General features: G+C 41.9%; 1 long non-coding RNA gene across 2 annotated transcripts in view; it reads right to left on the bottom strand.

Moving 5' to 3' along the window:
• LOC104851619 overlaps positions 1-8,103 on the bottom strand; it is a 10,617-nt gene extending 2,514 nt beyond the window's left edge. The window contains exons 1-2 of one of the 2 annotated variants that reach the window (XR_777252.3): positions 7,855-8,103; positions 6,594-6,657 (exon numbers count right to left, since the gene is read on the bottom strand). This is a non-coding gene — a long non-coding RNA (uncharacterized LOC104851619). Of the gene's footprint in view, positions 1-6,593; positions 6,658-7,411; positions 7,554-7,854 lie in introns of those variants that run through there. The other variant, XR_777253.3, reaches the window with a different exon arrangement.
• Positions 8,104-12,829: the final 4,726 nt, after the last annotated feature.

Genomic DNA, 12,829 nt, shown 5'->3' with positions numbered 1-12,829 from the left:
TTTTTTTTTTTTTTTTCTGGAGACAGAGGCCTTGACTGGATAAGCTTAAGGTTAGGAATCAAAACTCTATCTCAGAGGTTCCCCTTTTCACGTCTCCTCCCACTGGACTCATTTGTCACCTTGGTTAAAATCCAGGGAAAGGGAACAATCAACAGCTTGTTCTATCCAGTGTAGAACTTGGCAGGAACTCTCGGAATTGCTTTTACCAACTTTTCCATTCCAAGGCAATTCATAAATGTCTTAAATTTCCACAGTACATGGAGGAGGCTGCATAAGGGAGGAAAAACCAGTAACCCTTCTACCTACAGACAAAACAAAAAAGTGCTTGGAGGCCTTGCTGGAAAGCTCAGAAAGATTCTGAGGCCTTTGACAATAAACTCTTATTCCAGCACTTGGGAGGCTGAGGCAGGAGGATCACTGTGAGTTTGAGATCAGTCTGGGCTACATAGTGAGTTCCAGGTCAGTCTCAACTGCATAGTGAGACCCTGTCTGAATGCCCCCCCTCCCGCGAGAAAGACAATAAACGCTGCAAAATATCCCAGGAAAAGCACTGATAAACTACTTCCCCTTGGGCCATTGCAGCTTGCCACCTATTTTTGAACAGCCAATGATCTAAGAATTTTACATCTTTAAACAGTTGAAAAAATTAAAAGTTAAAAAAATTAAAAGAAGAATTGTTCACATGTGAAAATGATATAATATTCAATTTAGCATCTATAAATGAACTTCTTTGGGAACACAGCTGTCCTTTTGCATTTGCCTATTATCAGTGGTTGCTTTTGTGCTACAGTGGTAGAGCTGAGTACTTAGGACATCAGTCATGTGCCTGCAAATCCTACAATAGTCTCCATCTGGACCTTTATAGAAAAGGATTGCCATGTCCTGTTCTATGAACAAACAAACATCTAGGCAGGGCTAGGGCGAATGTTTATGTGATCCCCTTGTTTTCTGAATAGTACTCACATCTTCTGTGCTGGGATCTCCCAGTCCAGTGGGGTCTGGGGACTATCTTGAGTGTGGGATCTCAGACTAATGTAGATGGGCTTCCCTGCTGCAATACTTTCACCTTCAAGGGTCAAGTCCTCTCCTCCATTGACACTCAGAGTGGCAACAAGGTGTGGACCCCCAGGAAGGAGTCAGGGGGATTTTCTGTAGGAGAAACTGACCAAGAGTCAAGATCTACAGATTCTGGCAGCTGGGAGCTCAATTCCCGACAGATCATCTCAAGGAAGTTTATGGTGGACAAAGCCTGCCCACACCCAGAGCTTTCTGGTCAGCCTCATGTGAATGGACAGCCCAGCTGTTTGAGCAGAGTCAGTGTCTTATGCATAGGTGTGAATTCAAGGATTCTATTACAACCTACAGACATCCTGCTGTATACGTCGGAAAATTTCTAGATTAGTTATAATACCTAACACAATGGAAAAGCTATGTAAATCGTTGTTATACTGAATTATTTAAGGAAAAATGAAACAAGTCTGTATTCAGACACTGTTTTTCTGAATATTTTCAATCTGTGTTTCATTGAATTTGCAGATGCAGAAATCAGAAAACCATCTATATTCACTTTTCTTAAAAAAACACCTCAAATTTTCTCTTTCAAATTAAGCAGCTGAACTACTAAAAATGTATGGAGCCCATAGGTTTTCCAGATTGCCCATACTCTGTTCTAAGGTTGTGAGGATCTGAGTACTTAGCCAAGTGTGTTGAAGAAGTAGATTATTTATTTCTGTCAACCCATCTTCTGTTGCTCAAAAATGTTAAACATTGCTTTTGCCTTCATTTGGATGGCGGGAGACTAAGAGTCTAGATCTGGAGAAAGGTTTTAGTGACAAGAGCCTGAGATTTGAGGCCAAACTCATGTGTCTTTGCTACTTTGTAGCTGTAGAACTTTGGCAGCTATTTAAACATCAATGTTTCCCTTGAGGTACTGGGTGGCATATTTCCAGCCTAGCAGAGTTGCTTTTAGTTTTAAAAGTAATAAAATCATGGCTATAAGGCATCCAATAGCATTCCTAGTTCCAACTAGGTGCCTCACACTTTGTGACTACTATTAATCATGTTCAGGCTTTACACTGTACACAGTATTTTCATATGTGCTTTCTCACCAAATCTTCCTTTCCTTTCCCCATCTTCTCCTTTATCTTTTCTCCTCCTTCCTCCCCCTCACTCTTCCTCTTCCTTCTGCTTCCTCTCCTCATTTTCCTTATCCCTCCCCTTCTTCTTCCTTGCTTCTTTTCTGGTGGTACTAGCGATTGAACACAGGATCTTTGCATTGTACTATGTTGCCAAGTCCACCTTTTCTTATTTCTTATTTTGAGACAAGTCCTTGCTAAGCTGCCGAGTTGCCCAGGCTAAAACTTGCAATATCCATGCTTTCTGGGGTTACATGTTGGCTCCACTATTGTCTTGGACTTCCCAGTCTCCAGAATTATAAGCCAAATACATTTCTATTCTTTATACATTAGCCTGCCTCAAGTATTTTGTTACAGAAGCAAAAAAAACCAAACTAAAACACAGTCCAACTTTCCCAGAAGCAGGATAGGCTATGATTACAGGCCTGCTTCCAGGAAGAAGACATTTTGCTTCCCTGAGTGAGACCAGGAGGGAAAAGTGTTGACTGTGGACAGAACGGAAACATGAAATGAAGGTTTTATAACTTTTAGTGAAAAGGAAATCAGAGCTGGGAGTGGTGGTGCACGCCTGTAATCCCAGCACTCAGGAGGCTGAGGCAGGAGGATCACTGTGAGTTTGAGACCAGCCTGGGCTACATAGTGAGTTCCAGGGCAGTCTCAACTACAGAGTGAGACCCGGTCTCAAAAACAAAATAAAACAAAACAAAAATTGGAAAACAAATGTCTGCAAATCATTTGTTCTTTGTAAGTAAATTTACTACATAAATAAGAAAGAGCTGTCTGCAATAAGGTTTGAGTAATAAGGACTAGGATGAAGGCAAAGAATTTGTTTGCTTTTAAGAAGGCTTCTTCTCAAATGCTCATCAACCGATGCATAAATAAACATTCTTTTTTGCAATGGAGTACTACTCTGCTATAAAAAGTATAAGCTTGAGACATTTCTAGCTACATGGATGCACCTTGAGAACATACTCTTAAGTGAAATAAATCAGACACGTGTTTAAATACTGCATTGTTTCTCTAGAGTGAGAAACCAAAAGTGTAAATAAGGACCGACATGCATAAAAGATATTGGGAAATGGGAAGAAAAGGTTCAAATGAGAATGGGAACAAGGGAGGGAGAAGGGAGAAAGGAAAGAAGGGAGAAGAAAAAAATGGAAACAAAGGAGGGGAAGAGGGGATGAAGGGAGGGGAGGAGAATGGGCAAGAAAGAAGCAAGATATATCATGTACAGGTACAAATTCCATATGACGAATGTGTATCTAAAATCTACCATTAAAACAACAAACAACAACAACAACAACAACAACAACAACAACAACAGCAACAACAGCAACAACAGCAACAACAGCAAAAAATCCTTCCTGCTCTTCTGTCGACATTGGAAAATAGACATTTGTTTTAAAAATGGCCATGGAAAGAATTTTCCAAGGATGGCATTTTATTCAAATTCAGACTTCCTGAGTCTCTCAGAAATAACTTCAAATTAAAAACTCTACAAATAATTGTAATCATTGACATAAAAGCAGGATTTTTCTTGTGGTGCTAGGGATTGAACTCAAGGTCTTGTGCATGCTAAACATGTATTCTGTGGCTATGTCTCTAGCCCAAGGATTCATTTTCACTTGGGCAGATTACTTGAGTATCTGAAGATTTTGCTTATTTTTTCTTTCAAATGAAAGGTACAGGGAGAGTATTTCATGTTGCAGTCACGAGGACCTTACTGTACGAAGGATGTTTATACTGTTGACTGCATCAATAAAATAAATTAAACTACATATACACAGGAAAATGTCATGCATTTTAGAAAGATTTCCATGCAGAGTGATGAAAAGTGTTGCCTCAGAACATCAGTAAGGAGCTAGCAAATGTGGATGATTAGGAAAATTATTTTACAATATCGAAACACTGGAAGAGTAAGCTACAAAATACAAGATATGATTGAACAAAAAGGTGTGCATTTAAATAAAAAGAATTATTAGAGTAAAGGACACATTGCCATTAATCCCCCTCCACAACACACTTAGCCCACAGTTCCTTCCGCTTTCTAAAGCAGTTCTGGAAGTCCTTCTTCAGGAGTATTTTTACTTGTGTGTCCTGGCTACTTTGATGCTCTGAACTGACTGGAAACACTTACCTTTCATAGTCATTTTGACTCTGGAAAGAGCCAAAGCTCTGGTGAATAAAGTTGTGAGGACATACAGTAGTGTTTTGACAAGGCTGCCTATTCATTGCATGGAACTTGGCAGCGGCATCCACCAAACTTTGGATCACAATTTAGGAAGATACTAATGAAAGAGGACTTTTAGGACTGCTTCAGAAAGAGGCAAGAACAATGGGATGAGTGTGTTCAAAGGGAGGAGTATTCTGGGGGGCAATGTGTCTTTTGCTGTAATATTTATTTAAACGTTCACCGTATTTTTGATTACCTCTTGCATAAATAGTTATCTGTGATATACAGCTGTATTAAGCACAAAAGACAAACAGTAACACTGCGTTAGAAAAACTGTTTCAGAGTTTGGATGCTAGGATTCAAACAGCAGAGAATTATCTAAGAGTTTATGTCTGTGGGGTTCTGAATGAGGAGGTATCCTGGCTTTTAAATGATTTAAGATGTTTGTAGTAATCACATCAATACTTATGATTTCATCTTTGCTTGATGCAGTTATAGCTCTGGATTGTTGATGATCAAATTAACCATGATGATTATTTTTAAGTTCACAAATGGCAGAGGGTGAGAGAAAGGGCAATCAGATTCCTAAGGTAAATGAGGAAAGACAGAGGCTTCTGGTAGGGACATGAAGAGGAACCTTGTGCACTCATGTGGAAGAAGGCCTGGATGGAAGAGCTGAATGGTGAGCAGTGACAGGTGACAAGTAGTTGGAATCCCTCAGGGCATGGGCCAGGGTTTCAAGGAAGAGATGCCAGGTCAGACATTCCCTTGAGTCTGAGTCCGGATTTCTGGTCACAGCCTGCAAGGGTGGTGAATTACAGGGTGATCAGGGAGGTTGGAGAGGGAAGGCAGTGGGTTGCAACGGGCCATGATGCTTACAGAATGTCTGTAAATTGGGTGCTTGTAACTGATGCACTGCCTGCATCACATATGGCCCAACCTCACACACAGTATCCCGTTTCTTCCTGTTTGCTGTCTCAGTCTCATCTCTGTTATAGAAACAAAACTTACAACCATGGCATAGTCTCTTAAGCAAAAAACATAGCTGGAAGGGTTACAGAAGGACCCAAAGGAAGCAATGACTAGATAGTTTGTTTAGCTAGAACACGTGTTTCTCTAGTGTGAAAGGGCCATTGCACACCTGGTCAGCAGAGCAATGGTCTTCATGTAATGCGAAGTCCTGCTGTTTCACACACAAACTTTCTCAACATGCTCATTTTTTGTGCCACAAAGCCACAGTCCCTGAAAGCAGAGCACAGCAACATGGCTGAGTCCAGCTGAAATGACCACCAACATGGCTGAATTCAGTGCAGGTAGTCACACGCTATATTTTGGAAAGGGTTATTGCATCAGCCCCCAACCTTTTTGGCACCAGAGACCTGTTTTATGAAAGACAGTTTTTTCATGGATAGGGGAATGAGAGAGGAATGGTTTGGGGTGATTTTAATGCATCAGGTTTATTGTGCACTTTATTAATTATTTTCTCATAAGGAACACAGAAATCTAGTCTCCTTGCCTGTGTGGTTCATAGTAGGGTTTGTGTTCCTTTGAGAATTTAATTTGGCAAAAGGCTGAACTCAGGCAATGATTTGAAGGGTGGGGAGTGGCTGTAAATACAGATGAAACTTGGGTGGCTCAACTTCTGCTTACTTTCTGTTGTGTGGCCTAGTTCCTCACAAGCCATGGACAGCCACCTTCCTGCCGGGTGAGTTTTTAACTCAGACTCGAGACTTGTCCACTCTGAATCTCTAGGAATTCATCAGAGTGGAGATAGTTACCTGTCCATGGCCTGGGGTTTGGGGACCCCTGGCTTATTTCACAGTTGCCCCAATCTTTGTGTATATGTTCATTTCTCCTTATCTTCATAAGCAGACCTTTCCTGTTTTACCATCCAGCTGCCTCCTTTTGTATTTAAGGTAAAGTTCTGTATGTGGTGATATTCTTTTACTTATTAGGAATTGAATGTCTCTTTAACTGTTGACATTTTAATTAGGATTATTAGTTTTTCTTGAAATTCTGGTTACTAAATTACATAGCTTTGCATAGTCTGTGCCAAGCATATCAATCTTGGTCTTATTTTGAATAATGGGCAAGGAGCTTCCAGAGAAATATGCTTCACAGGTGAAATGGGTCAAATAACTTCTTATAGGGGAGAAAAAGATCTACCATGAGCCTTGAGCTCATGAGAGTCTTGGTTGGGCATTAGAGAGAGTAGGCAGATGTCCCATCCAAATACTGGGAGGATGGAGAGGTTAATGTCAAGTTCCCAAACACATCTTTCTTACCATTTTCTGGAATTTATGGCTCCTCTTTCTCTTCCCATTTGCCAAGTGTGTATAAAAGGAGGCTCTATAATAGGAAGGAAATGATCACATTCCAGTATTTATTAAATAATGATAAAGCCTACTGTTATTAACCTCATTCGTTTCTTCCTATTAAAAGTACTATTATTATCCCTCCTTTAGAAACGATAAAATTGAGGGTCAGGATGATTAAGTAATTTGGTCAATAAATGGTAGTCAGCTCTCATTCTGGTATGCCAACTCTAGAAAACAAACCCAGATGTATTTTTATTTTTAAAGCAGTTTGGCTATTTTTAACTTTTGTTTTTCTTATTTATTTATTTATTTATTTTTGAGACTGTAATTGAGACTGACCTGGAACTGACTATGTAGCCCAGGCTGGTCTCCAACTCACAGTGATCCTCCTGCCTCAGCCTCCCGAATGCTGGGATTACAGGCGTGACCACGCCCGGCTAAGGATTTCACATTTTGACAAGGATGGCCTTCAAATATAAAGGTGTTCTTGTTTTGTTCTCTCTCTCTCTCTCTCTCTCCTTTTTTTTTGGTACTGGGGATTGAACTTGGGCCCTTGAGCTTGTGAGGCAGTAGCTGGAACCACTGAGCTAAATGCCCGGCCCCAGTTTGGCTATTTTTAGCAGACGAGATTTAACAGTCTCTGGGGTAGGAATCTGCGGTCACACATGAATGTTTTTTTCTTGTATAGTAGAACATTTCTGCAGATCCAATTCTTGCCCCTCCTGCCACCCACAACTCTGGGGAAGTCTTTTGGGATTCCCGCGGAGCAGCAGCACTTTACTTACATCTTTCTCGCTTATATCTTGGAGTGTATCAAGAATACACGCCAGTACTCTTGCAAGTGTTCCATTCTATCTCCTTTGTACCTGTACCTAACCCTACACTGGGGTTATTAGATACATATTGAAGAATAATTAAAACTGATCACCCAGGCGGTGGTGCAAGCAGTGCTCTGGAAGGTGAGGGAAGAGGATGGCAAGTGTGAGCCTAGCCTGGACACCTTAGCGAGATCCTATGTCAAAATAAAACATAAAGAGACAACGGAAAGCTGAGCGGCCCGCGTGTTTTCCAGTTCAATAACCCAGACCTCTGTAAGGTCCTTTTTAAAAGGAGCTGCCACAGGCAGCAGCAAGGCCATGGAAGGCAGCAAGCAGGAATGGCCTGAGCTCTGCAGCCACGCCGGCCCCCAGGCACACCAGAAACCGGCGGCCGAACAGCGGGCCCTTACCTCTTTAATCGTCCCGCTGCATAGGGGGCACAAAGGGAGGGAGAGGTCAAAAGTGTGGGGGGCGGGAGGAGAGACGTGCTCTCGCAGAGAACAGGCACGTTCTGTTCGGTGACTGACACCTAGCGATGGGATCTCAGAGCTACCACGGGTGCTGCCCGTGACCCCCGCAAGCCGCCGTCGCCACTGACAAACAAAGACCGGAAGTGCATCTCCAGCCGGCTGCTGAGGCGCCCTCTCTAGGACTCCGGAGTCCCGGTATCTCTGTGGTTCTTTGGCCTCTAGGACCCCAGGATCCTCGCTGCGGAGAAATAGGTCAAAAGTAAATAAACTCAAGAAGCTCACGTGTGTAAAAAGATTTCTACTTTAAATGTATTTGGGACTGAACTTCACCTAATGGGTTGGAGAATGGCTGTCAGGCTGGCTTTTCCCACAGGATAGGGAAATTAAGATCTTGAGAAAGTTCTCCCTCGTCCAGGATCAAAGGAACACTAATAAAATTAAGCTTATACTTTTCCAGCGGCAGGAAACATGTGACAGTTCAAAGTCCACAGAATGGATTGTGCAAAAATTCAGAGCTTACCATCCCACACCCACTAAGACAACTATGTATTATAAAAACAAACAAAACCCCCAAAACTAAAATAATAGGTGTTGGTGATGATTGGTGATATTGGAACCCTTCTAAATTGCTGATGAAACCCCCTTGGAAAACAGCTTGGTGCTTAAAAAAAAATTACCTTATGATTCATTCATCATTTGCACTTCTGGGTAGCAAACACCAAACAATTGAAAACAGGGATTTGAAGAGGTATTTGTTTATAGCAGCATGATTCTCAGTAGCCGAAAGGTAGACGCAACCATGTGTCCACCAACTGATGAGTGGATAAAGAAGCTGGGGAGCGCATAGCTTTAAAAAGGAAGCTCACTCTTCTACAGGCTACAATGCGGATGAACTTTGAGGATATGAAGACCGGTGAAATAAGCCGCTCATAAAAGGCTTTCATTTATATATATACTTAGAGTACACAAATTTAGAGACAGTATAATGGTGGTTACCAGGGGCTGGGGGGAATGAACAATGGAGAGTTCACGTTGAGGTAGGATAGAAGAAATACAGAAAGGGAGAAGGAAATCGAGATTTAAAAATGTACTTTTAAGAAAAACTGCAGCTTCAGGACACCGAAGTTACTCAAGCCATTTTTTTTTTTTTTTAAATTTCAGGAGACTCACTAAAAAAAAAAAAAAAAAAAAAAAAAAAAAAAAATTCCTAAAGATTTTAAAGACACAACCTGTAAGTTGGGCTCTTCTTACCCTGCCATTTTCATCCTCAGGAAGCAGCAATATTGGTGGAAAGCAGATCTCAACTTCAAACACATGCGGATGGCTTGGATTGTAACCTGACAGTAAGAACACACATCCTAGAAAATCCATCTTGAAGACATCCCTTTAAATGTACCCAACCTCTGCTCATAATGTCTCATTTCTCTAAGCACTCACACTCTGCTCTCTAGTGGATCCTATATCTCTGTTGAATAAACCCATCTTATGTCTATTTTACTGACGCACTGTAAACCCCGCCCCCTGCAGTGGGAGTCAGGAAACACGCACATTTATTTTAACAGGGTAGGATAGGTTCCTTATTTCATCCTCATGGACCTCTCAGACCCAGCCAGGTGACAATATCACAATCTAGGCTGTGGCCTTTCTAGAAAGGAGCTTGTGCCAAGGGAAGAAAGATTCCGGTGTGACTACTGACCTGGGAAACAACCTGGATCATTGTAAAGCAACAATGAAAATGATGGTGAACATTTAACAAAGGGTTCACATTGTGCATGTTTCCAAGCATAGGGATCATTTTAAGGATGGAGACTTGGATCTGGAAAGTCTCTATCCTAAGAGTCTCCTTTGGTTTAAGATTTGAATTCCGTTTCTCTGAGAGGGTACTATGAGCCACACATGGCTATTGAGTCCTTGAAATATGTAATCCAAACCATTATGTATTTTAATGTAAAATACACACTGGGTTTTAAAGATGGTACTAAAATAGGATGCATTTAAAATATTGATTATGTATTGAAATGGTAATGTTTTGAATTGTGAAAATTAATTTCATTTATTTCTTTGAGTACTTATTTTTTTCCATGCTGCGGAATGAACACAGGGCCTTGCCTAAGTGGTAGGCAAACACTCTACCATTGAGCTACACTCCCAGCTCTTTACTTTCAAAAATGTGGTCACTAGAAAATATAAAATTTCATACCATGTTGTGTAATATTTCCCTTCAAACAGCATCATTTCAGTTGCTTTGATTCATATCATGGGCGAATCAGAGTGATAATCAATAGCCACAAAAACCCCTGTGTGCTTACTAATGCCAGATGCTTTATGTGCATTATCTTTTCAAACTCATCATCAACTTAGAGGGTAAGTAGTAATATGGTCACCCAGTTTTACAGGTGTAAAAAACTGAGGCACAAGAGCATAAACAGACCATGCAGGGTCAATAGAATTAGGAGGAGCCTAGTGCTACCTGAACTGACTAGTTCTAGACTAGTTTGTGCTCTGAGCCTCCATATGAAGCTACCTCAGACAGATTTTTAGTAATGAAAACCACAAAGCCTTGTTTGGAAACTAGAAAGACAGTTTTATTTCTCTTGTGGTGGTGGGGATGGAAGCTTTACATTCTAGGCAAGTGGCTCTACCACCGAGTCACACCCCAGCCCCCGAATGAAACACATTTTAGGGGAAGATATTCCCCAGAGAGTGTTCCTTAGAGACTAGAAGTCTACTTAGAAGATGAAATGCAGTGCAAAAAGTCTGTTTAGTTAGAAGTGGATATTAGAGACTGGGGAAATAGCTGATTAAATGTTTATTTTAAATTGGTGCGCTTTAGAAGTTGATTTCTCTGTCCCACCTGTTTTTCACGTGTTGGGATTTTTGTCTCAAAAGCTGATCCTATAAAAGTATCTGGGTTCCAGGGCCAGTCATGGATTAATCCATGTTCTACTATTATGTGGCACAGATTTGGATATTAACATTTCTTCTGATCCCAATAAAGATACTGTGTTGGGGCGCTCTGAGAAGAAAACAGCAAAATAAAACAGTCATCGTGCAAGAGATGTATTGGGAGAAAGGTTGTGAAGGGACCCAGAAAAGACGGAGCAGGAGTCAGAGGTTGCCACGGCGTGGCTCCATGTGGAAGTGAGCGACAGAGCCTCAGACTGAGATGTCAGGGCTGGTCAGCAGGGCCCAATTGCAGGGTCCTGTGCAGGGAAAAAAGGGCTAAGGAGTGCTAGGGGCAGCACAGGCAGGGAGGCATGGGTTTCCATCAGCAGGGGTGTCTGCCCCTCTCCTGGTCCTCACTCCAGACCCCTTTCTTCAAGGGAGGTCACAGCAGCCCTGTCCCAGGCCTGCAGTGATGCTCTTGCAGTTTTCCCATTTGTTTTGTTAATCTTTAAATAATATTCCTACTAATATACTCCCCCATCCACTCCTCTGTCACCCACAATCTATTTCTGAGTTTATATAAAAAGTAACCCCCCCCTTTTGCATCAGGGAATGGAATTCAGCCGGTGGCAGCACCACTGAGCAGAATCCCCAGCCCAGTAAATTTCCTTTCTGTTTCAGTCACCTGATCTGTTTTCTATGACCATCTTAGAAAGCTAATACAAATGGGCAGAGTGTCTACTCTTACTCCTTTAGCTGTCTGAAGAACAGGAATTGAGAAGGATGCTCCAGGAATCACCTGCAGCCTTGAGTTCTGGTCTGGGGAGAAAAGCACAGAAGGGACCTCTGGAAGGCAGTACATTCTTTAAAGGGGGCGGGTTTCACATTCAGGGTTTAACAGTAGAAGAGCTTTCAAGCCAGGCATGGTGATACATGACAGTCATCCCAACACTCTTAGAGGCCGAGGCAGGAGGATCCCAAGTTTGAGCCCAGCCTGGGCAATTTAACGAGATTCTGTCTCAAAATAAAAAAAGAAAACAATGGAGATACAGTTTATTGTAAAGATCTTGGGTTCCATCCTCAGGGGCTCAACCCTCAGTATTGCCATAAAAAAATAAATGTTCAAAGATGGGGAAATTTTCTGTTTTTGGCAAATAGACTGCCATGGCCCACTGGATATGAGAAAGAAGAGCCGAGAACCCCTCACCGATGGCATCGCCAACCTGAATCAATGGCATATTAGGCATGCTCAAGAATTTTGACCCTAACATCCATAGGACAGACAAGCCATCCGCCTGGCCTGGAGTCTCCCCAAAATCTTACTTATGAATCATTAGTTGTTTAGCATGGGAAGATGTTGGTACAGTCTTAGACGTGACGAATAAATTCTAGACAGCGTGGTTAGTGAAGTTAATAATAAGGTACTGTATTCGTGGAAATTGCTGAAAGTGAATTTAAAACATTCTTCCCACAGGATATTAAAACTGCTTGAACCCTCAGGAATCTGTTGGCAGGATACAGGGTGCCACCTGGTGGTAACTTCATACAACTGCAAGTGAAAGTTTTTCTCGGCTGAGGGCCGGCGGTTCTGTCCCACTAGCCTAACAAGGAAATCCGACTTTGGCTCCCAAAAAGTATTTTAAGATCCTGCACATAATGAGTGAGGGCTCAAGAGCCCAGAGAATTCGATTGCTCCTTGAGCAGGTTTCGTAAGCCTAGGAAGTACCTGGCAGATTGCTCAGTAGAAACGGCTCATGGCAGATGGAGTTTATTTTCCTTTGCTACTGGGATTAAATTTAGGGCTTTCACTCTGAGCTACATCCCCAGCTTTTTTATTTTTTGTTTTTCATTTTGAGCCAGGAACCTGCTAAATTGCTAATAGGTTGCTCAGGCTGGACTTGAATTTGCGATCTTCTTGTCTCAGCCTCCCAGAGTGCCAGGATGAGAGGCTTGCACCACCATGTTTGGCTGAATTTCTAAAGCCTGAGCTCAAGATGCAAGCCCAGACTAGGATCTTCATTGAGGAGCC

Source organism: Fukomys damarensis, unplaced genomic scaffold (assembly GCF_012274545.1).
Source record: "Fukomys damarensis isolate Sample0158 unplaced genomic scaffold, DMR_v1.0_HiC HiC_scaffold_17, whole genome shotgun sequence".
Lineage (NCBI taxonomy): Eukaryota > Metazoa > Chordata > Mammalia > Rodentia > Bathyergidae > Fukomys > Fukomys damarensis.
This window is presented reverse-complemented; position numbering and strand designations above follow the sequence as displayed.